The following is a 26,792-nucleotide window of genomic DNA, read 5'->3' on the forward strand; positions in this document are numbered from 1 at the left end:
TATATATATATATATACATACAAATATACACAATACAAATATATATATATACACATACATACACACACATATATATCCACGACACTTCTGTCAGTTTGTCGTAATGTGGTGGCTTACTTATTGCTGTGATGCTGGAAGCTATGCCACCAATATTTCAAATACCAACAGGGTTGCCCATGGTGGACAGGTTTCAGTGGAGCTTCCAGACTAGGACAGACTAGGAAGAAAGATCTGGCAGTCTACATCTGAAAACAATTGCCTAGTGAAAACCTTACAAATAGCAGGGGAACATTGTCTGATACAGTGTCAGAAAATGAGCCTCTCAGGTTAGAAGACACTCAAAATACTACTGGTTAAGAGCTGCCTCCTCAAAGAAGAGTCGACCTTAATGACATGGATGGAGTTAAGCTTTCGGCACCTTCATCTGCTGATGTGGCACGACTCAAAATGAGAAGAAACAGCCGTAAACATCCATTAAAAATTGAAACATGAAATGTGCAAAGTAAGAATCTGGGAAAATTGAAAGTTGTCAAAAATGAAATGAAACACATAAAAATCAATATCCTAGGCATTAGTGAGCTGAAATGGAGTGTTATTGGCCATTTCGAGTAAATCATACGGCCTACTATGCTGAGACTGAAAAACTGAGGAAGAGTGGTGTCACGTTCATTGTCAAAAAGATTTCAAGATCTATCCTGAAGTACGATGCTGTCAGTGATAGGATAATGTCCATATACCTACAAGTCAATACGACTATTACTCAAGTTTGTGCACCAACCACTAATGCCAAAAATGAAGAAATTGAAGATTTTTACCAACTTCCGCAGTCTGAAACTGATCAAACATGTATTCATGATGCATTGATTATAATTGGTGATTGGAATGCAAAAGTTGGAAACAAAGCAGTCAAGAAATCAAACGATGTATTGCATTGGGCAAATGTGTTGCAAAAGACCTCTTTAAAGTGTTGAAAAGCAAAGATGTTGCTCTGAGGACTAAGGGATGCCTGACTCAAGCAATGATATTTTCATTCTCCTCATATGCATGTGAAAGCAGGACAATGAATAAGGAAGACTGAGAAGAATTCACACCTCTGAATTACAGAGTTGGTGAAGAATTTTGAATACACCATGGACTATACCAGAAGAACAAACAAGTCTGTCTTGGAAGAACCACAACCAGAGTGCTCCTTGAAAGCAAGGATGGCGAGACTTCATCTCATTTACTTTGGACATGCTATTAGGAGGAAGCTGTCCCTGGAGAAAGACATCATGTTTGGTAAAGTAAAGGGCCCGAGAAAAAGAGGACGACCCTCAATGAAATGAATTGACACAGTACTGCAACAATGGGCTCAAACATAGCATATCAAGGATTGTGAGGGTGGCACAGGACCAGGCAGTGTTTTGTGCTGTTGCATACAAGGTTGCTATGAGTCAGAACTGACTAAACAGCACCAAATAACAACAATATCAGGTAGACTAGATGGCACATAACAACAACACATGCATTTATCAGAGTCCCTGGGTGGCACAAACAGTTAAGTCCTTGACTACTAGCTGAAAAGTTGGTGTTTTGAACCCACTGAAAAGCACCTTGGAAGACAGGCCTGGCAATTTGCCTTGGAAAGGTCACAGCCTTGAAAAACCTATGGATTGGTTCTACTCTGTACGTATGGGATCCCCATGAGTCAAAATGACTTGAGGTCACCAACAACAATAACACCTGCATATATGTATGTGCGTATGTTTATACAGAGAGAAAGAGAGAGAGAAATTTTAAGGCTCTTAAGTCCATATGAGCCTTTTTACACCGTAAAAATCCATTATATTTGGCTTCCCTGGAAGCTCTGGAGAAGTTGGAAACAGTTATACATAAACACTATTCCTTTTTCTACTGATATGTTTTGTCAGTGATCTGCTGCAAAGAGCAGAAGCCAACTCAGAGAGGCTTAAGGAAACAGGAGCTCTATTGTAAGGAGAATAGGCCATCTTGGGAAGTCCAGCAAGGCCTCACTGGGAATGTAAACTCATTAGGCCACATGATCCTCTACCTCAAGCTCTTTTCCTCCAAACGGCTCTTGTCTAGGCACAAACTGGCTTCTTCTGCAAAACTCATGATTTCTCCCCATGGTTTCTGCATCCTCACCCCGTGTCTTTAGCTGGTATGCCATTCCAGGCAATCTTGGCACCACCAATACTCCCAGCCCCATAGCATATTGCAGAGGGAAAGTCTAATGCAGTTTGGTTTCTTAGCCCAAAGTTAAAAAAAAAATCCTCGCTTGGCCTAGGTCCCATCTGCTGTGGACTGAGTAAGGTTGCAAGGTCAGGGTGGTAACATATTTTTCATGACAGACTCAGGCCTGAGTGGAAGTGATTCGTATTTCTAATACAGGAGGTAAAGACGGATGGTTCAACCTTTTAGAAAAAGTAGTTTGGAAATTTGAGAAAGGAGCTTTAAAATTTCCCTGAGTCTTTAACCCAGGAATTCTATTGGCAAGACTTTAAAGTTAGAACATTATATTGAATTCGGACACAAACACTTACAAATATATTTAATGAAGAATTAAGAAAAGATAAAATCTAGGTTCTCAGCATTAGAAAATGACCACTTAAATTATAGTGTGTTCTGATTTATTATTTAACTGTTAAAATGGGTAAGTATGGTGACCATGTTTCTCCCTTAAGTTAGTTTAAAAAATAAGATGCAAATTATATGTACAGTAAAATCTAAAATGTCTTTAAAGATATGCCTAAATAAAATATAAATCTCCCTATATCAAAATGTTTGCACCTGTTGGCTTTGTCATGTGGATCTATTTTTCCCCTAAAGTTTCTGTTTTACAAATTTTATATGATAAGTATGTATTATTTTATATTAAAAAGAACACCCTAAGTCTTTGACTATTTGAAAGAACCTTCTGGCTTCCCCTTCCAATTAAGCTTCTGCACTGGGATTGGAAGCCTAGACTGAGACATGTGAACAGGGGATGTAACCAGTAGAGTTATGCTGATATAAATCTGGTCTTCGCCAATATATGGCAAGGAAAATAACCTAAACAAGGCCTTCATTTTGCCAAATGTCAATTAGCCTTAGGCCCTTTCTAGATGTTAAAACTATTTTTTTCTGTCAGATATAAATGTTTACTCAGTCTACACGTCTCCGAGCCCTCATTAGATTTTCTGTTAAAGTCCGCATAAATTATGGCATTGGAGAGAAGAATTCTCCTGCACAACTTAAAGAAACTTTAGAAAATTTCGTTGATCACTTTATTCTTCTCAGGAGAGAAAAACACTTAATTATAGTCATTAGAGATCCACCAATATAGTCTAAAATAGCAACCAAACTAGCGGCATTTTTGAGCTGGCTCTCAACTAGGCGATTCTTTGCACCGTAATAGTGTATCCCTACCCCCTCCTTAGTACACAGGCTTTTCCCTGAAAAGTCAGGCTTTGTGAATGCCTCTTAGCAGCATGCCCCACTTGGAAACTGCTGGTCAATAAGGTGAATTTTGATATTATTGGGAAGAAAGGAATGCGCGCATAACATTGTGACATGCCAAATAGTTCTTTTGTCTTTCTCTGAAGCACACATTACTTACACAGCTGAAATTTGCAAAGTCTTATTTTAATTTATAGATTCATTTAGAATAATTCATTTAGAATTTATAGACTCATACAGGATTATCATTCTATAGATAATTCATAGATTCATTTACTCACCAAATATGCATTCATTCATTTACTCACCAAATATTTATAGAACACTCTAGAAAAACTATAGAGAATTTCTAGAGATCCTTTAGAAGAACTATAGAGTTGTAAACTGGACCAAGCGGCCTTCTAAGAGCTGGGAATATATTAGTTAACAAGGTAAAACCCTGCCCTTGTGGAACTTACCTTATGGGGGTGGATAACACAATAAAGAGCCATACACATATATACATACACATTATAAACATATCATGTGTTATATAGATCTATATACATATATAAATAAGTGCATATATGCTTATACACCTACTTCCCACTTATCAACTATCTCATTATCCAAAATTTCGCATTTACGGGAATAGTAAAAAATCTACTATCTGACTATTTTGTGCATTAATGACATACATCTGACAGTAATGAATGCTGACATGCGAGGTGAGAGTAACGCTGGCTGTGATGGGTAAGGTTATGTGTCAGCTTGTCTGGGTTATGATTCTCAGTGGTTTGGCAGTTCTGTAATGCTGTAATTTGGCAGTTATGTAATGATAAAGTTTGCAGTTATGTGGCAATAAAATTTACAATTACCTAATGATGTAGTCATCCTTCATTTTGTGATCTCACTTGGTCATCCTCCATTTTTACATAATGCCAATTCCTATATAACAACCTGGTGTTTGGAAACTAACCATGTCAATAAGTTATGAGAGGGTGTATAAGTATATATATATTACAGGTAGTCCCCGACTTATGGTGTATTTGAGTTATGATGAACTGCACTTACGACCATCCTTTTCTTTGTTTTTTTAGTAATATGCACCGCACACAATGTTGCAGCTTGCAATTTACGATGTTGTCATTCTCAGATATTCACTCGAAGATGTTCAATTTTATCATTTACTGTTCAAAACACTGCCATATAGATTTAGTTTTTTAAACTAAATCGGGGGAGTCAGTTGCTTGAAAACAAGAACCCAAATGCTGATTTCTTTGCTAAAGTCCATAGGCAGATTTGGGAAGCAGTGAGATGTTTCCAAAAAATATGTGAAGAAAATAAGAAAAGGACCATACAGACAACTGTCACTAATTTTCTGACCAGAAACACCATCGCTATTTCCAGGGATAATCCAGCTAGATGATCCAGAATCTTCTGCAAGTGGAATTATTACCTCAACTGACAAAATGCCAATGTTGTCCAACTCTCCTTCCTCAATGGAGTAAATATTAATGATTTTTGTATTTTTTTATGCATGTGTGTATTAAAATGTATCTGTAAGCTTCTATGTAATGTTTCTAACCCTCAAAGACACACAAATATTGGATTTATACAGATACGGATGACAAAAGGCAAAAAATAATGAAAACTAAAAAAAAAAAAAAATGAGCGTTCAACTTACATCAAAACTAATTTACAATGGAGTTGTCAGAACAGAATCACCTCGTAAGTCAGGAACTACCTATATGTGTACTGAGAATAACCTAAACGTGCAGAAAAACACCAGAAATTATTGTAAGGGAATATATTTATTGTGAGTAGGTATGATTCAAATTGGACAGCATCAAACCAAAAATATTGGGAAGGCACTCCTAACCGGGGACTGCGAAAGCAGGTTATATAGGCAGGGCCTGGCAGGGTGGTCTGAAGGTAGATTCCTTCCATGTTGGTTTTTCAGGAGATGCAGAGCACATGCAGGGTTTCAGGGTCAGTTAGTTGTAAAAACAGAGTAAATAGGACATGCCATATATCCTACAACACAGCTTCCAGTCAGACCCTGAATTTCCTGCTTCTTGAAACTGGCTCCAACAGATAATTCTCCAAAAGAGCCCAATGCCTAAGGCAAAATGGTCTCTGCTAAGCTGCTTAATAGGCTATTATTGTTTGACCTGAAGGAGACTCCAGGAAAACCAGTTCCTTAAAGGCTCAAAGTTTCAAAGGATACCTAAGGGCAAATGGCCTGAGTGGGTCACCCCAACTCCATGGACCCAGAAATCTGAATTCCAGGAGAATTACAACAGTTATGCAGCGTATATAAATATAAACATGCATATACACACCCGTATGCACTCACAATATACATATATAGTATATGTGTGCACACATACACATTTTATGTCAATTAGTGATATACACCATAAGGAAGGTAAAATAGGTGAAGGAGTTAGAGTGCTGAGACTATTTGAGCTTTGGTGTCACCTCTGAGAAGATAATATTTGAGCAAATACCTAAATAAATGAGAAGGAGCAAGCCATGAAAATAACTGAGGTGGAGATTTCCAGGCAAAAAAAAAAAAATAGAAAGTGCAAAGAGATGAAGGCAGAAGAGGGTTAGGGACTGTAGGGGGTGCGGGAGGGGTAACCACTAGGTACTTACGCTCTTTACCCCACTTTAATACCAGCCCAGCGTGGGTAATGTGCTGTGTGCTACCTGGGTGCACAATGTTTGTGGGGCAGCAGAAAATCTCGTGGAAGAACTGCCAAGGGATACAAAATTTATACATAAAACTGGACTCTTGAAGAAGGAAAGGTGTAAGTAGAAAAAGAACAAATACCTCCCGTTACCCTTCATAATAAAATAATAAACCAACCAATTGCCTTTGAGTTCACCCTGACTCATGACGACTCCATGTGTGTCAGAGCAGAACTCTGCTCCATAGGATTTTCAATGGTTGATTTTTCAGAAACAGATCACCAGGCCTTTCTTCTGAGGTACCTCTGGGTGGACTCAAACTTCCAGCCTGTTGGTTAGCAGCTGAGCGCATTAACCATTTGACCACCCAGGAACTTCAGTAAAGTAATAGCTTATCTTTGTTTTACTTATTTATATGGAGCCAAGACCATCTGTTTTTTTTTTTCTTTTTTTCTTTATGTATGAGGAAACTGAGGTTCAGAGAGATTACCTAACTTGTTTCTGGTCATGAAGCTGGTACTTAGCAGAACCAAGGTTTAAACTCAAGTCTATGTGACTCCCAAACCTATTCTAAGAGCACAGTCTCCCAGGCAGGTGGACAAACAGGAGCACATTCCCACAGTGGGGAACAAGATGCTGGTGTCTCATACCCAAGGGTCAGTCTCAGAGCAAGAAAGTGACAGACCACATCCAGAGTGGTGTCTCAGCATCTAAGGCCAGGCCAGAAGTCTTACAAGGTAGAAATAGAAAGAGTAGCTGTCCATATGCACAGCAACACCGGCACAGTGATGTTGATAGCAATGGGTTGCCCAGGGAGAGGACGGGCTCAGAAGCTGGGTGTGGTACAAAGTAAGGACAGGTTGCCCACTTTAGTGTTGGCCCATCTAGGCAGGGAGCCCGTTATTCCTGCCTCTGTGTCTCACTCACCCTGGCCATGACTCTTCCAGCTTTTGTGCTGTCCACGATTCATTCATTCAGGAAACAAGTGGACCTGCTATGGAGACATCATCTTTGACTTGGGGCAGTGGCCACATTTCAGTTTTATCTTTTAAATCCAGATTATTGTGAAGTCTTGCATTGCTTACTGGCCATAATTTCTTCTGTGAAATAGGACCTTATGTGATTTGGGCGTTGTGCGAACACCGTAATATATACTTAGCAAAGTCATATGGGGTAACTTTTGTTTCACTTCCGAATCGATACTTCTCCTTTGCCTCTTGCTGCTGCTATCACTAGCACTGGTGTTGCTGCATTTGGGAGCCATGATGCACTTCACAGTAATATCTTCCAAAGAAAATTAAGTGATACTCGAGTCATGTGATACGCGAGATTGGGTGCTACTGCCTATAAGTCGAAGCATACACTGTTATACGGTAAACTTTTTATTTGTAAGTGGGGAAAGTTCATATTAAAATAACAATAGAAAGTACTGTATAGTACATACATAAGCCAGTAACATAGGTGTTTCTTATGACTATCAAGACATATGTGTTATAAATTATATATGGACCCTACCATTATATGCCTGGCAACGCAATTGATTTATATACAAGAGATATGAGATACATGTATTGCATATGGGAAGTTGTTCCATTTACTACGTCCACTACCTCCCGTTCTCTGAATAGGACTTCTGAACTCTATTAAAATCTTATGGGGCCACAGAGGTGTATGTAGTCAGACGTTGCCTAAACAGATGTTACGTTGTGCATGACTGTATATATAAACTGAGGGTGAGGATTTCAGGACTTTGAAAACTGAGGTTATGGTAATTCTTCAAATTGAGGCATTGTAGTCAAAGAAAGCAACAGCAGGCCAATTCATATAATTCTGGGCACTTCCCTGTCACGTGACATCTGCTGACATAGTTTCATAAATGGCAAGAAAATATGAGCTTGACCTGACACTTACCCTGTGCCATGTACTGTGGAAGGTATTCTTTTATCGCCTCATTAAAAAGCAATAACAGTCCATGAGGAAGGTACTATGTATTCATTTTAAAGATGAAAGAACTGAAGCTCAGAATGTTGAAGTAATTCCCCCAAAGGCCCAAAAGTTGGTTGTAGTAAAGCTTGCCTTTGTTCGCTCTAAATTCTGTGTTCTTTCTACTTGCCCACGCTAAAATATTATTTTCGCATTGCAGAGTAGAACAGATTACTAAACGGCTGGCCCAAGGTGCAAAGTAACCAAGGATCTTATTCAAGGAAGTCTGAAGCTTAGCCACAAAATGGAAATAAACAAGAGAAATGAGAATTCTCAAGTGGCAGAAAATCACCAAGGCTTAAGGGTCTAGGCCTTGTTTGTTTTTTTGGCCCCCATCTGCTGGTGTAGGTGCCCGTGGAGCACTCATAGGAACTGTGGCTGCTCTCTGAGAAGCTAATTGCAATTATTGCTGCTTAAGAATATGGTCTCAGTAACTCTTGTTACTCATGGAAGCCAGAGCCCCATGAAAGGACTGACATGTCAATGAAGGAGAAAACGGATGGAAGTATTTCCCCTTTTAAGCCTTTCTATGAAAAACATTGAAGGACTGCTGAAAGAGGCTTCAGTCTGGAAACCATTTGGTCAATATCGCCATTAAGAGGTGTGATAAAGAAAAGATTTAGTGCAAGTTTAAGGAGAATCATGTCTTTTTGATTCAATGATAACAACTTTCAGTATATTTCACATTAGTGTGGAGGACTCATGAATACTTTGTAGCTTTTAATCTTTGTATAAGTCCTTCTGGCAGGAAGGACTTTTCAAGAACACTCCCAACACTGCTACTGGATGTTTCTATCTTCCAACATTTATGTTACTGGGAATTCTAGTACTTCCTGTTTAATCATCAATATTTCTGATGCTTCCATTTCTATTTTGAGGAATTCGTCTACTCAATATTTTTAATAGTATCTGTTTCTCTTATATGAGGTTCCTAGTTCTGGAGCTTAATTTTTTTTTTAGTTTTTATTTATATTTAAGTATTTTTTGTTTGTTCATAAGGTTTCTTTATCTTAGTATATGACACTCATGTCAAACTTACCTTGCTTGGGGGGTCCTTCAGGTACTAACTTAGATACATAGCCTTTGCTCGAATGTTTCTTTCTCAGAGCTCCTAGAAATATCTGCAAACTGGAATAAAGGCAGGTCTTAATAGCATTCTTAGTATACATTATTGAAAAAAAGTACTAGTAGACAAAACATAACCTCAAACATGTCGCCCATGTTTACATGTTGAAGGTAATACTCTCACTGAATAGTTATATTCCTTTCCTGGTCGCTGTGATAAAGGAAGAGATCAAACAGCTGAAAACAGAGCCTCTCAAATTCGTGGTGGAGTTGTCTTCTTTTACCAGGATACCATATACTCTGAGGGGTCCAAAAATGAAGCCTCTTTCAGTAGGGTTTCCAAGTTGAAGTGCAGATAGATAGCTGCCATCGAGTTCACTTTAACTCATGATGGTGACCTTAAGTACAACAGACCAAAACGTTGCCAGGTCCTGCATCATCCTCATGATCACTGGCACGTTCAAGTCCATCGTGGCTACCGTTGCGCCGATCTACCTCAGAGAGTGTCTCTCTCATCTTCATTGGCCTTCTACTTCATCAAACAGGTCAACTTCAGTGATTGATCCTTCCCGATGACGTGTTTAAAGCAAACGGATCAGACAGTGCTCTGTTGTGATCCATGAAGTTTCACTAATTTTTGAAATGGGTCATCAGGCCTTTCTTCCTAAATTAATCTGTGGAGTGCAGGATTTAAATTTGTTATTATCATCTTCATTTTAATCTTGGGATAAATGATGATGCTGCCTCACATAGCTCAGGCCTAAGTATTCCTGCTGGCTCTCTATCCTTGCTTATGGATTGGTAGTCTGATTTGTGGCTGACTGAAAAGAGCATGAGGCTTCCTTAAGCATCAGTGGAGACAGCTTTCTATGCAACACAGACCACATAACCATGTGCCAAAGTCCAGCTGCATCTGCATTTTTTACTACCTAGGATCTCTGCAAATATGCTGGAGTGTGCCATGATTTCATGTTTTAAGACAATGTTGTTGTGTATAGCTTTCATCTTTCTTGTTTCTACATTACTATCTTGAGGAACTACAATGTCACTATATTCACAAATTCTTAATGAAAGACCATTTGGAACAGAACACAGACCAGACACTTCTAATGGCATGATCAACGGGCATTTATTACTTAAAGAATAAACAGGACAGAGAGAATAGCACAGCACACATCATCATCTGCCTAGGTTACCCAGAATAAGACTCCCATTTACAGGGTTAGATTAAATCCAAGCATGCCCCAGTTCACATTTTGAGAGGAGAAAGCCTAAATTTTTCCCTCTTAGGGTTAAATGCTAACAGTACAGTCATGTCTACGTACCAAATAGCAAATACAGAGAACTGGCAGGGGAAGGGGCCATAAGAGGGGGCAATAAAAGATAAACAAAACTCGTTGCCATCAAGTCGATTCCGACTCATAGCAACCCTATAGGACAGCTTCGAACTGCCCCATTGGGTTTCTAAGGAGCAGCTGGTGGATTTAAACTGCGGAACTTTTGGTTAGCAGCCATAATTCTTAACCACTATGCCACCAGGGCCAAAAGATAAAAGGGTATAATAAAAAATGGAAAGCCCCCTGAGGCAACGGATATCATTTATTGCCCCGTTCAGGGTGTTCTAGATTTACTGGCAACCAGACAATAGCCCTTCCTCCTTTACCCCACTAGAGCCCTGGTGGCGCGGTGGTTAAGAGGTACAGCTTCTAAGTAAGAGGTTAGCAGTTCGAATTCACCAGCAGCTCCTTGGAAATCCAATGGGGCAGTTCTACTATGTCCTGTAGGGTCTTTATGAGTCGGAATCTACTCAACAGCAACAGGTTACCTTTACCACACTAAAATAGCTTGCCAGAGTTCTAGGTTTCTTCAGAGGGAAATCATTTTCCCCTAAAACACATACTTTATGTCCATTAGTAGCTACTTTGTCCATTACCAGCTAGAGAGATGATGAAGTGGCAATTATAATATAGCACACCTGTACATCCAGTGGGAATATTCAGTAAATCCTTTGGGAGGCCCAGAGTTGCCTCCTTTCAAAGCGTAGGTTGACTGGCTTAGGTCTTTTCTGCTGCTGTGGGCCTGGGTCCTAGTTTAATAGTCTCACCTTTCTCACATGACTAAGATAAGTGAGTTTGTATTTTTTCTTTCTGGGTTTGATAAAATCAAAAGTAGTAATTCTAAATACTTGTCACTTGAAAGATTCACCATTATTGACAAAATGGGTATTTGTTTCCACTGGACTAACCCTCGAGGCATTAATCAAGGATCAGGTTCCAGGCACCGTTCAGCATATTGCCAAGGCTCTCAGTGTACTTTCTTCTCTTGCCCTCACATTTGGCATGGGTCTGACTGATTTCAAGAGCACAGCTAATAAAAGGCAACTAGAATCCGGTTAAGGACACGGGTATGGGCAAGAAGAGTCCCTGTATCCAGGGCCAACGGCATTGCACATTTTGTGGCCAATTGTTTAGCATCTGCAAAACTCAGATATGGCCCCAGCCATTTTTCCATTGAGTAAGGTCTGTGTGAGAGTGGGGAGGGTAGGGAGTGGGTGATATACTTTCTCCTCAAATAACAGGTAAAAGCCAGGGATAAAACAAAGAATTGCTGCTCTTCATTTATGAGATAGACATATAACCTGGTTGGTGCTAGAGAGAAAAAAAAAAAAAATGACTTCACGGGGAGTTAATGTTTCATTATATTATCCATGTATAGGGAAAATCCCTTACTATCCTTTGCCTTATACTGAATCATCTTTCAGTGTTTTCTTTGGATGCCAACTTGAGATACACGCAATCCTATTAATTTAGAATGAAAATGCCAAGTTTTATACACTGTTTAAGTAAGCAGGAGTGAAGTTTTTAAAACAGCATTGGTAAATCACTGTGCAAATGGGATAAATTGTCAAAATGTTTTAAAATTTGATTTGGTTCCCAAAGTTTTTCACAGAAGACAATTATTAAAATTAAAAAAAAATTAACATCCCAGTTACAGAATTTCTTGGCTCCTTCTTTTTTTTTTCAGCCAATACACATTCTTCTAAAGTTTGAATGTATATATGAATGTTTGGATATTTAGAAGGGACAAGGCATGGAAATTTCCACAGTTCATGCTCTGAGTACTTTCAATTTGGTGGGTTATAAAATAAATCTCTTTTTTTTACTGAAACAATTCAAACTTGGATGGTATATCCCGTGGGGGTAAGAATTCCTTTCAATAATCTTTAAGAGAAAACCATTGCCTTAAAAAATGATGTGGTATACAGACTTCCCTTGAGAATGCAGCTGTTCCTTATGTGTGGGTTTTTGTTGTTGTTGTAGCTGTTAAGCAGCAAAGAAGCTTCCTTTCCAATTTTGTTTAATTTATTGAGCATTCTGTTTCAAGTTTGGTATTAAATGGTCACACAAAAATAGTTTTTAGTATGACTGAATGATGAGCACAATAGCTTGAATGTGTATTTTTAACTATATATTTTTATTTGCTTGGACATAAGCACTCAGCTGTTAATGGAAAATTTGGCAGCTCAAATCCACTCAGAGGCTGGTAGTGGAATGACCTGGCAATCTGCTTCCATAAGATTACGGCCAAAAAAACCCTATAAGGCAGTTCTACTCTGTCATATGGGGTTGCTGTGAGTCAGAATGAACTCAACAACACCCAACAACAGCAACACAAATATATAATTTTAAGATTACAAAGCCCATAAAGCTTACCATAAAATATAACATGCAATTTATGTTGTCATTGAGAAACTTTCATTATTAAGTATTCTTTTTTCTTGACAAAATTTAATTAAGTGTATCAGATATTTTCGTTGAACCCTTTTGGCATAGAAATTTTAAGTCAGGACTATTTCTTTGTGTGCTACCAACTTCCATATTCTTTGGTGTGTCGGCTCCCCTTCATAGTATTTAGCAGGAAAGATATTTACTTTTTGAATTTGTGTTCTTGGGAAGGTTATTTCTCTCATCATTTAAAAAATATGGCCACCAGTACTCACCCCCATCCCTGCCACCCACCCATCCATTATTCCCTCAATGAGAGGGGCTGTGGTCAAACCTGTTGTCAAATATTTTATATCCATCTATCTATGAATTTTTCTTTTTGTATCTATGAATTATTAGTGCATAGGTACTTTTTAAGTATTTTCCAGTTTATGCTATAAGTTTCCTTATATTTCCAACCTTCAGGGTTTATGATCCTCGGAATTCGTGCAGTACAAAATATATCTGATGCTCATCTGGTATGTCAGCCACACACTGAACTCTTCTGGGCATTTCTAGAGATTCTTATTTCTGGGAATGAAAGTTTCCATAACTCTGTTTTCAAAAATTTCTATGTTGATCCTTTGATTTTTTTTTTTTTGGAGTAGAGAACATCCCTAAGCATGTTTTCATTCAGTAAAAGTAATCAAATCTCAGTAGAGAGGCGCATTAAATATAAGCTGCTCGTCCCCTTAAGTTGTCCCATTTCTCTCCTCCGGCCGTACCTACATCATTACACCGTCATTTCCCTGCAGAAAACTCAATTAAAAAAAAAGAACAAATCACTACACTTCAAAGATGACACATTTTCTCCTTCATTCAATCATTTGACAAACTTATGTTTTACACCTACTCTGCACCAGCCTCTGTTCTGGGCCTTTAAGGGGATCTTGTGTAGACTAAATCATCATTTCTATTCTCAAAGAAACCAAAAAAAAAAAAAAAAAAGGAATATTAAAAGAGAGAAATTTTGAAAGAAAACACAAAAGCAATAGAGGAGATGCAGAAAATCCAATATTTGCTCTTTGAAAAGATTAACAAGATAGGCTTCAGGCAAGAGTGAAAAAGAAAAAATAGAAAAATACAAATAAATACTGAATGAAAAGGGGTAATAACTCTAGACACATTTGAGATTTAAAAATATTAAAACAAAAGTTATAGTAGAGGAAACCAAAAATTATAAAATGCTTTTCATACCCATTAGCAATATAAAAATGCATATTAAAACAGTAATGGGATATCTCGTTCAACATGGTAAACTGGAGAAAATAGAGAACTGGCTGATGCTAAGTGTTAGCAGGGATATGTATATGAGAACTCTGATTCCCTGTGAGCAGAAGTAAATTGGGGCTGCCAACTGGGAGAATAAGCTGACAACATCTGATTAACTTAAGTGTAAACATACTCCAAGATCCAGAGTTTCTGCTCCTAGTTTTACATGCCAGGGAAATTATTTATCAGTCCACAAGAGAACATTTTTTTTTTTTTAAGAGAACATAGATGAGATGGTTCATTTTGACGTTATTAGTGAAGATAGAAACTGGATAGGTAAAATACGGTGGAATTCACATCATGCAGGATTCTGCAGTATTTGAAAGCAATGGGCCAAATACAGCAACATGAATGGATAGTAAAGATAAAGTGTTCAATGAAAAAAGCAAGGAATATAATGAGATGCATTACACAATATCATTTGTGCAGATTGAAATGCGTGCATGTAAAACAGTAATAGATATTTGGCAAGATGGATGCCTGTTTTGCAAGGATACAGGTTCCCGTTTAAGCAGAAAGATGTATATTAAATATGTGAGAATTTTATCTCACTTGCAAGAGGAAATGGGAACAGACTATGGAGATGAAGGAGTGAATAAATAATTGAATTAATTAAATCAATAGGAGGAAAACTTTGCATAGGCCAGTGACAGCATTGTACCAGGAACCGAGTACCGTAATTAACTCAGTCCTCTGCACCTTAACAGGGATAGAGAAAATCAGGTCTCTTTTAATACGTAATTAGATGATATTGGACAAAACAACTCAAAACAAAATAAAAACCAAAAAAAAACCTTCCTACTAAAAACAACAAACAAACAAACATCCAGGACCAGAGAGTTATAGATTCCCAGAGTTGGAAAAGTCCCTCGAGGTCATTAGTCCCATATGCCATATGATGCTGACTCACCCCCTACAACCTCTCTGCTACAGGGCTGTTCAGCCTGGGAAGGAACATTTTAGTGGTAAAGAGTTCAAAGCCAACTACAGCAGAGACAATTTTATCTTTGGGCTAGAAATACCTTATTAAATGATTGAAAATCTATCTCCCCAAGGCTCCTGACTGGCTTTAGGCCTTGGGTCTCATAATTGGCTAATTCCTTTTTTCCTGAGTTCCTTTGCCTCGTTCTGGTCTCAACATATCACCATAGATGTGAAAAAGCCTCTTTGTATTTAAATCTTCATTGCCGTGATTTTAACTGTCTTAGGTATGCTTGGATAAAACATCATTCCTCAACAACCCAATCTCACCATATAATATAAGAACACCTTTCTGTAACTCACAAAAGTCCTGTGAGGCATTGTTACTTTTCACTTCATTCTTAATTAGTAGGGAATTATAATTAAGAATGCCACAGGTGAAGACAATTGAAATAATTGTTAGATAAAATACAAAAGCCCAATCTTAAATTTTTAACATAATTTATTAAAGTTTATTATTATTCAGAAGAATCATGATATCTAGTCAGGTCTGAAACATGGGTTACAGATGAAGTTGGATGAATTCTTCAGAGCAGTTGAGCAAATCTGACAATTAATTAATCATGGGAGCTGTTGCATTCCCTATCACTGGCGTCCATTAACTCAAAAATAAGACTGACACAACCTTACCCTTAAGAAGAGTCAACTTAGATCAAGTGCTGTCGTTGTTAGGTGCACTGAGTCAATTTCAGTTCATATTGGCCTCATGTGACAGAGCAGAACTGACCCGTGGGGCTTTCTAGGCCACAATCTTTACGAGGGCAGATTGCCAGGTCATTCTCCTATGGTGGGTTCCTAGGTGGGTTCCAACTACCAACCTCTTGATTAGCAGCTGAGCACTTAACTGTTGAGCCACCAGAGTTCCTTATAGATCAAATATTAGGCAGTAGCTAAGTGCAAAAATATCTCTTAAAACTGAATAACTCAATCATTAAAACATGGTTATACGATGGCAGACTGTGTATTTTAAACCAATTCTTTCTGAACAACAACTAAAAAGGCTGGGGAAACACAAAAAACTTCATCTTAACAATATGGAAGACCTAATAATGATGCTATGGATTACCTGGCCAACTTACTAGCTGGAAATAGAAGCACGAGATAATTTTCTTTTTTTTAAATTTTTTATTGTATTTTAAGTGAAAGTTTACAGTTCAAGTTAGTTTCTCATACAAAAATGTATACACACATTGTTATGTGACCCTGGTTGCTTTCCCTATAATGCGACAGCACACTCCTTCTTTCCACCCTATGTTTCCCGTATCCATTCACTAGCTTCTGTCCCCTTCTGCCTTCTCATCTTGCCTCCTGACAGGAGCTGCCCATTTAGTCTCCTGTATTTTTATCTACTTGAGCTAAGAAGCATACACTTCACAAGTATCGTTTTATGTCTTGTAGTCCAGTCTAACCTTTGTCCGAAGGTTTTAGTTTCAGACTAACAGAGAGTCTGGGGGCAATCCATGTCTTCTGGGGTCCCTCCAGTCTCAGTCAGATCATTAAGTCTGGTCTTTTTACATGAATTTGAGTTCTGCACCCATTTTTCTCCAGCTCTGCCAGGGACTGTGTTGTGTTCCCCATCAGGGCAGTCATTGGTAGTAGCCAGGCACCACCTAGTCCTTCCAGTCTCAGGCTGATGGAGTCAATGGTGTATGTGGCCCTTTCTGTCTCTTGGGCTCTAATTTTCCTTATGTCTTTGGTGTTCTTCATTCTCCTTTGCTCCATGTGGGTTGAGACCAATTGAGGCACATTAGATGGTTGTTTGCTGGCTTTTAAGACCCCAGATGCCACTCACCAAAGTGGGACACAGGATGTTTTCTTAATAAACTTTGCTATTTTTTTTTTTTTTTATGGCAACTGACCTAGATGTCCCCTGAAATCATGGTCCCCAGACCCCTGCCCTTGTTACTCTGTCCGTAGGAGTATTTGGTTGTATTCAGGAAACTTCTTAGCTTTCGATTTAGTCCAGTTGTGCTACTTTCCCTTTGCTGTGTGTTGTGTGTTGTCCTTCCCTTCAACTAAGATAATTCTTATCTACTATTTAGTTAGTGAATACCCTTCTCCCTCTCTCCCCGTCTTCATAACCATCAAAAAATGTTTTATTCTGTGTTTAAACCTTCTCTTGAATTCTTATAATAGTAGTTTCATACAATATTTGTCCTTTTGTGAATCACCGATTTCACTTAGCATAATGCCTTCCAGGTTCATCCATGTTATGAGATGTTTGCAGATCTATTGTCCTTTATCATTGTGTAGTATTCCATTGTGTGAATATACCATTTGTTTATCCATTCTTCTGTTGATGGGTACCTAGGTTGTTTCCATCTTTCTGATATTGTGAGCAATCGTGCAAAGAACTTGGGTGTGCATATACCTATTCATGTGAAGGCTCTCATTTCTCTGTGGTATGTTCCAAGGCATGGGATTGCTGGATCATATAGTACTTTTGTTCTAGCTTTTTAAGGAAGCGCCAAATCAATTGCCAAAGTAGTTGTACCATTTTACGTTCCCACCAGCAGTGTATAAGTGTTCCAGTCTCTCCACGACCTCTCCAACACTTACAATTTTGTGTTTTTTTGGATTAATGCTAGCCTTGTTGGGGTGAGATGGTATCTCATTGTAGTTTTGATTTGCATTTCTTTAATGGCTAGTGGCCATGAGCATGTCTTCATGTATCTGTTAGCCACCTAATGTTCTCTTTGGAGAAGCGCCTGTTCATATCCTTTGCCAATTTTTTAACTGGGTTATTTGTTTTTTGTTGTTGAGGTTTTGCAGTATTTTGTATATTTTAGAGATTAGACTCTGATTGAATTTGTACTAGCCAAAAATTTTTTCCCAGTCTGTAGGTTGTCTTTTTACTCTTCTGGTAAAGCCTTTAGGAGCTCCCACTTACCTAGTTTCTCTTCTGATGTTTGTGCATTGTTATTAATGTTTTGTATTCTGTTTATGCCATGTGTTGGGGCTTTTAGCATTGTCCCTATTTTTTCTTTCATAATCTTTATCATTTTAGCATTTATATTTAGGTCTTTGATCCATTTTGTGTTATTGTGTGTGGTGTGAGGTATGGGTCTTCTTTCATTTTTTTGCAGATGGATATTTAGTTATGCCATCACCATTTGTTAAAGAGACTGTCTTTTCCCCAATTAATGGACTTTGGGCCTTTGTCAAATATCAGCTGCTCATAGGTGGATGAATTTATGTCTGGATTCTCAATTCTGGTTTATTGGTCTATGTGTCTGTTGTTGTACCAGTACCAGGCTGTTTTGACTACCGTGGTGGTATAAGAGGTTCTAAAATCAGGTAATGTGAGGCCTCTCACTTTGTTCTTTTTTTCAGTAGTACTTTACATATCCGGGGCCTCTTCTCTTCCATGTGAAGTTGGTGATTTTTTCTTCAACTCATTAAAAATGCCATTAGAATTTGGGTCAAGATTGCGTTGTATCTGTAGAGGACTTTGGGTAGAATTGACATTTTCACAATGTTGAGTCTTCCCATCTATGAGCAAGGTATCTTTTCTTTCTTTCTTTTTTAATTCTTTTATCTGATTTTCCTCAAATAAGTTGGTGTCAGGTATTTTATCTTCAATCTCACTAATTTTGACTTCCATTGCCTCAATTCTGCTCTTCTGACTTTCTATTAAGTTGTCTAATTCTGAGATTTTATTGTTAATCTTCCGGATTTCTGTTTGCTGTCTTTCTATGGATTCTTGCAGCTTGTTAAATTTGTTGTTATGCTCTTCTATAATCTTAAGTTCCTCTATTGCTTTGTCTGTGTGTTCCTTGGCTTGTTCTGCATTTTGCCTGATCACCTTCCTGATCTCTTGAAGAGTTCCATATATTAGTCTTTTATATTCTACCCCTGCTAATTCCAGGAAGTTATATTCCTCCAGAACATTTCTTGATTTTTTGTTTTGGGAGTTTACTGAAGCTACCATAGTCTGCCTCTTTATGTGATTTGATACTAACTGTTGTCTCTGAGCAATCAAGAAGTTATTATATTTATTTATTTCATGTTTGCTTACTATGTCCTGGCTTCTTGTTTTGTTTTGTTTTGATGTGCCAAATAGGCTGCTCATGTGAGCTAGTTTGATTATCACCAGGTGCTTAGATCTGTTACTAGATATGTGAGCCCAGGGGTCTGTTTATTTTTCTTCTATGGATTCAGCTCAGGTGCCCAGGTAGTCAGTCACCAAGTGTGTGGTGCAGGCTCTCACCTTCAGTCCTAGATGGGGCGGAGTGATTCGTTTAGGCACAGGTATCTGACTGCAGTAGGGGGTCATGCACTGAGCAAGGCTGAGAGCTGCCCCTGAGTATCTGGGAAAAAAGCATGCCCCTGTTCCCTAGAGCATGTACATGGTTGAGTTTTGCAACTTGACTATGGACATACAATGCTGTTGGCTGTAAGGACTGGGAAGATCCACTTATTCTTGGACACTTGTGGCAGGCAGCTAGGTGTTATGGGTGGAGCCACCAGTCCTCAGGCCCCTGATATGGGCAGGTGAGGACTCTGCTTAATAGTCAGAGCAGTGTCAAACATCACAAACCTGCCTCTCCACAGTATAGCTGGAATAGTAGAAGCTAGACTTCAGGTATATACCTTGTTGTACTGTGCTAATTAGGGCCCATGCTGTGAAATGGGCCCACAAATGTCTATGCAGGGATGAAAGGCAATCAAAGTCTGTGGATCCTTTATACCTGTGCCTAGGCAAAGGACCTGTGCCTGTCCTGAGTTCCTAGCTTACGGGAGCTGGCAGATTATTTTTTCCTGTTTGTTAATTTGTTCCCTTTCCAAGGCCAGGAGAACAGCTCAGGGTACTTGAAGTGTCCTACTTCGGGCCCGGGGGACACAGCAATCTCTGAAGCTGGCCCAGGCCCTGGTGCTGAGCAGGGAAGGGAAAGGTTAGCGGGGGAAAGGTTTTTCCCAAAGGGATTTTTTGTGATTCACGTGGTAGGTTAGATGCATGTACTTATCTTTTGTCAACTGAGAGCCACTTTTCGCTGGTTCTGGAGGCTTGAGTAGACTCTCCACCTCTGGGTCTCTCCTGATGGAAAATACATCCTGAACCCCACTGCTTGCCTCACCGCTCATGCTAGTCAATCTGGCCTGTGGGGTGCAGGTTCCCATTGGGTCTGATCTGGCAACTTTTTGCTGCTTCTGAGCCATCTCTCCGTCCCCATGCCATTCAATCTGATTCCTCAACTTTGCCTTTGATGTTCAGGGCTCCTAGATTGTCATATATAATTGACTAACTTGTTTTCTTGGGTCTTTGTTGTAAGAGGGACCACAAGAAGCATCTGACTACTCTGCCATCTTGGCCTTGCCTCACAAAGAGAATTTTCTGCCTGTGAACATCTCCCCAGGAAGTGGAAGGAAGAAAACTGAGAGGTGAAGCTATATGGGGAGCTTGGTGGTGATAAGCCAGTGAGCAGGGAAATGATGGAGTCAGAGAGACCCCTCCTCTCTGCCTCTCCATCTCTCTTTCTGTCTCTCTCTCTCTCACATACAGAGACCCTATCTCCTAACTACAAATCCCAGAGAATCAGCTGAGAGATGAGCAGAGTTTTTGGGTGATATCAGAACTGACAAGATTGGAGCTCGGACTTACCAAAGCCCATAGCCAGGTGTAATGCCCCAGAGTGCAGAAGTTCTTAATCTTTTTTTTTTCCACCATGAACCTCTTTGACAGCCTGGTGAAGCATATGAACCCCTTCTTAGAATAATGTTTTTAAATATGTGCCATAAAATACATAGGACTACAGCCAAACCATTTGTATAGAAAAAATTAATCAAAACATTTTATAGTAAAATCCAGGAGGCAGGGCCAAGATGGTGGAATAGCTAGATGCTTCTGGTGATTCCTCTTACAACAAAGACCCCCCAAAACAAGTGAAACAATTATATTTATGACAATCTAGAGGCCTGAATATCAAAGGCAAAGTTAGAAAACTGACTGAGCAGCAGGGGAAGAGAGAGGCAGTTCAGAAGCGGAGAGGTGTTGCCGGACCTGAATTGCTGAGATCCCTCAAGCACCATTCCCAAAAGTGGTGGCTGTGGGCTGGTAGTAGCATTTAGCTGCAGTTTCCTCAGGGAGAAGCAGCCAGCTGCACAGCCTATTCACACCTCCGGAGCCAGAGAAGAACAGCATTCTCAGCAAAAACTAAGTACTTGCGTATATTTTACCACACCCCCCAACCCCAAGCCAGCTTCACTGGCTGTTGATTTCCCTGGGCCTGAGATAGGCCCATTTGAGCCCCCTGAGCCATGCTTCCAGCCTTGGAGAAGGAATAAGTTCACATCAGGGGGAAAAAATTTGCCAGCTCCACTAACCAGGGGAGCTCAGGACAGAAGCAGCTCCTGCCCAGGCATAAATGGTCCATGGACTTGGAATACCTTTCCCCACTGCATGGACATGTGTGGGCCTATTTCAGGAGAATAGGCCCTTGCTGGCAGACTGCAACTGTTTAAGCTGTGTGGTGGAGAGGCGGGTATTTGATATTTGACTCCGCTTTGCCTATTAAACAGGGTCCTCGCCTACCCACATCAGGGGCCTAAGGACTGGTGTCTCCATTCAGGTCACCCAGCCACCCTTGACAGGTGTCCAAGGATGACTGGTACCTCCTAGCCCTTACAACCAAAAGCATTAGGTGCCCATGGTCTGTCTGCAGAACCCATCCACTTATATGCTCTAGGGAAGAGGGACATGCTTTCCTCAGAGACACTCAGGGTTCTCAGCACCCTGTTCAGAGCGTGACCCCCTGCTGCAATCAGATACCTGTAACTACACCAATCACCCCTGCCCCTCTAAGACTGTATGACACACTTGATGACCAGCTACCTGGACACCTGAGCTGAATCCACACAAGAAAAGTGAATGAACTCATAAGTTCGATATACCTGATAACAGCTCTAGCCATCCGGTGACAGGAGATTAGCGTTCCAAAGGTGAAATAACCAAGCTAGCTCACTCAAGCAACCCATTTGGGCAAATCAAAACAAAACAAAGCAAGAAACTAGGATACAGTAAGCAAACATAAAATAAACTAATATAAAACATTTTATAGTAAAATCCATCATTTTTAGTACGTAATTCTATGATTTTTTCAAAAAATATGAAAACTTGGTGACTTGGTAACTACATAACTTGGTAACCTGCATCACAATCAAGATATGAAAAAATCCCATCTCCTCAAAAAATTCCCCCATATCACTTTGTAGTCAACTCCTCTCCCAAATCTCAGCCACAGCAACCACTGGTCTGTTTTCTCCCCCTGGTAGTTTTGCCTTGTCTAGAATGTCATATAAATGGAGTAATATCCTATGTAGTCTTTTGAGTCTTCCTTCACTCAGCCTGATATATTTGAGATACATTCCAGGTGTTGTTTTTATACCTAGTTCATTGATTATTATCACTGGGTAGTATTCTGGTGTAAAGATGCACCACAGTTTATTTATCCATTCACCCATTGAAGGATATTTTAGTTATTTCCTTTTTCGTTTGTTTCATGTGTGTTTGTAATTGTGAATAAGCATTCAAGGGAGGATTTTGTGTGTGTGTGTGAGCATAAACTTTCACTTCTCTTGGATAAATAAGGATTGCTAGGTCTACTTGTCTTATTTAAAACCTTACCTTTTAGACTATCCTTTAAGCCTGCGACAAACACCATTTTAAAAGGTAGAACTACTCTATTCCTTGAAGGATTGCCTCAATCAAAGAGAGGAAAGGTTTGTAAATTAGCAAAGTCACTGGTCACGGCGGCATTATACACAATAATTATATAACCACCTAAAAAAAGTGTGTTGACCTTCATTCTTAAGAAAGACCAACATTTCCCTTGTTTACATACTGATTCAGATTCACCTTACAAGCATTCTCCTTCTGTGCTTCAGTAGTGAGATTACCTTATCACGGGTGAGTTCTTACTGTGCTCTTATTGGTCATCATGCCATAACTAAATCAGCGTTTAGAATTTTAATCCAGGCTAAGGTGTCACCCTTTCTTTCATGAGAACATTTCCTTGGAGGAATGGACAAAGGTGAAGGCAACCTAGTGTTGGGGGAAGGTCCTAGACTGGGATTACCAGTTGTCATCAAGTCAACTCCAATTTATGGAGACTCCATCTGTGTCATAGTAGAACTGTGCTCCATAGAGTTTTCAATGACTGATTTTTTGGAAATAGATTGCCAGGCTTTTCTTTTGAAGATCCTCTTGGTAGAATTGAACCTCCAACCTTTTAGTTAGCAGCCCAGTATGTTAACTGATTGCACAACTGTCACCAACTAGTCAGGAGAACTGGCCAACTGGCCAACTGTCACCAACTAGTCAGGAGAACTGATCATCTCTGTGATCACCAATTTCAGGAGGCAAACTAAGGCAAGGAGTGAGGTGCTCAGGGCTCAACATTACAGGAACTGTGCACCCTCAGGGCTGGCCCTGCACCAAGGCAATCCAGAGAATGAGTGCTCCCTAACCATGTGCCTCAGTTGCCCCATCCTAGACCAGGCCATGCTCAGTTTGCTCATCTGTAAAATAAGGATGTTGGCTTGACAATCTTTCTCATTTACGTCCCAGCCTAAAGCATAGACCAACACAAAGTAAAACTCATAGTCATTCAACTGAGTTTGGTCAATAGCCAAATAGTAAAGTTGAATAGTACAGACCAAAAATACCTACTTTTTTTTGAAAAAGGTGGGTGGATTTTCTTTGCTCTTAACTTCAGAAAGCCTGTATGTACTCTGTTCAAACATGCTATTACATAATTATATCCACAATCCTCAGCCCAATGTCTCCAGTACTTTTCTTTGACATTTAGCCCAGGCTGTTGGCAAATACTGTGTCTTCTCTTTCTCTATGATGTGATACATTCAGATGTGCAATCTAAGAATTTTCAAAATGCTTGTCTTTGTAAAGGATGTAAAAGGTGTAAAGATGTACAGTAGCTACGGTCCCTAGAAGTGATATTTATTTTATTTTAAATTTCTAAAGACATAAAAACAAGATATCAAAATATTTTAAAAAGCTAATTTGTCACACAATAGTGTATTTTTTAATTTAGACATTCAATAACAATATTAAATGGCTAGTCTTAAAAGTACAAAAATTTAAAATTACATTTTGAGATATTTGTAATCACTGTACTATATTGATTTGGGAGAGATTTAAAGAAGTGGAATTGCTGGGTTACAGGATGAATGTGCATATATAATTTTCCTGGGTCTTGCCAAATTCCTCTTTACAAACATTCTACCCTTTTGCATTCCTTATAGCAGTGTAGGAGAGTACATTTCTGCACAACTTCATCATATTGTATATTGACAAACTTTGGGATTTTAGCCATTATGATGGGTGAGAAATAATATCTCATACTTTTAACTTACATTTTTCTTTCTGTAATCAACAAGCTTGAACATCTTGAAAAGATCATATGAAATATGATTACAAATTCTTCACATTGCTTTTTCTGTGAACTTTGCTTATTTCTTTAGCTTCTGTTTCTAAAAGGTTGTTGGCATTTTTCTTCTCTATTTTTAGGCGCTCTCTCTATGTTAGGAAAATCTAAAATTTGTTTTTTTAGTGCCAATCATTTTTCCCAATATGTTATTTGACCTCTTAATTTGCATGGTATTTCTTTTTTCCATACAAAGGATTTTTTTTTTTTTTAATATAATCAAATTTATCTATCTTTAGTCTTCTTATCCTGCTTCTGGGTTTTGAGTAGCAGCTTATAAAGATATTTCACCTCCTGGTTATAGAGAAATTCACCCATGTTTTCTTCTGGTACCTACATGATTTTGTTTAAATTTTGTGACCCATTTGAAAATTTGGTGTATATTGTAAAGAATCAATACCATTTTATATTTTTTCAGTTATCTCTAAGCCATTCATTTAAATGCACATCATTTCTCTATTGATTTGAGAAGTTTCCTGTATCATATATTATATCTCCATATGCAGGTGGGTTTATTTATGTATTTTCTATGAAGTTCCATTGGTGCATCTGTCAATACCTCACTTTTTCAGTTATAGAAGTCTTAGAGCATGTTTATACATCTGATAAGGCTTGAGCTCACTATTGCTCCTTTTGAAAGCAATGGAACAGATTAGAGATCCAGTACAAGTATGTCCAAAAGATTTTTGACAGAAGATCAACAGCAATCCGTGGAAGGGTAGTCCTTGCAACTAATGGTGATGGATCGATTGAACATTGCCTATGGACATGCAGAGGAAAAAAAAAAAAAATTGAACCTTATCCTAAAAGTGACACAAAATTTAACTTAAAATTGATCACAGACTTAATATAAAATGTAATTTTTTTTAAAAAATTAGAAGAAAATATAGGATAAAATCTTCAGGTGGATGGCTATCTGAAGATGTCTTAGACATGATAACAAAAACATAATCCTTAAGATAAAATATTGATAAAATGGATTCCATCAATACTAAAAACTTTCGCTCTACAAAGAAATACCCTGTTAAATAGAAAAAATGAAAAGTTGTAGATAGCGATAAATTATTTGCAAACCACATATCTGAAAAAGGACTCATATATGGAACATATAAATAACTCACATAACTGAAAAGTGAAATAATAATAATAATGCAGTTAGAAAAAGGGCTAAAAACCTTCAACAGGCATTTCACTGAAGGAGATATATGAATGAAAAATGACATAAAGAGATATTCAACTTCAATAAAAGTTGAACATTAAAGAAATGCAAATTAAAATCATGAGAAATCTCTACACATCTATTAGAACAACAACCAAAAAAAAAAAAAAAATACAGTGACAGTGTCAAACACTGGCAAGGATGTGTAGAAACTGGCTCTCTTATACCTTATTTGTGGAGAGATAAAATGACATAGCCATCCTGGCAAATAGTTTGACAGTTTCTGTGTAGGCAGAATAATGGTCCCCAAAGATTTTCATACCCTGACCCCCAAACCTGTGAATGTGTTACCTTGCATAGCAAAAACTGTGATGCAGGCATACTTAAGAACCAGAAGTTGGGAAAATTATCTTGGATAATCTGGATGGATCCAACATAATCACATCAGTTCTTAAACGCAGAATATTTCCCACCTTGCTGTGGTCAGAGAGAGATTGAGGACAGAAGAAAGTTCGACGAGGTATGACATTCCTGTTTCGAAGATGGAGGAAAGAGCCACAAGCCAAAGAATGTGGGCAGCCTCTTCAAGCTGGAAAAAGCGAGGAAACAGATTCACTGCTAGAGCCTCCAGAAGGGAACACAGCCCTTCCCACATCTGATTTTAGCTGAATGAGACACATTTCACATATCTGGCCTCTGAACTGTAAGACAAAAATTGGAGTTGTTTTAAGTTACTAGATTAGTGGTAACGCATTACAGTAGCAATAGAAAATTAATGTAATATCTTGGGAAAAAACAATATTAAATTAGTCTGTGACCGCACAATCACACTCTTAGGAGTGTATCCAGAAAAATGAAAACTATGTCTACATTAAAAAAAACCTGTAAATGAATGTTCTCAGCAGTTTAATTTTTAATAGCCAAGTATTTGAAACAACCTAAGTGTCCTTCCATGGATGTACCGTTAAACAAACTGGTATTTCCATACAATGAAATACTACTCAACAATAT

The sequence above is a fragment of the Loxodonta africana genome, chromosome 8 (assembly GCF_030014295.1).
Source record: "Loxodonta africana isolate mLoxAfr1 chromosome 8, mLoxAfr1.hap2, whole genome shotgun sequence".
NCBI lineage: Eukaryota > Metazoa > Chordata > Mammalia > Proboscidea > Elephantidae > Loxodonta > Loxodonta africana.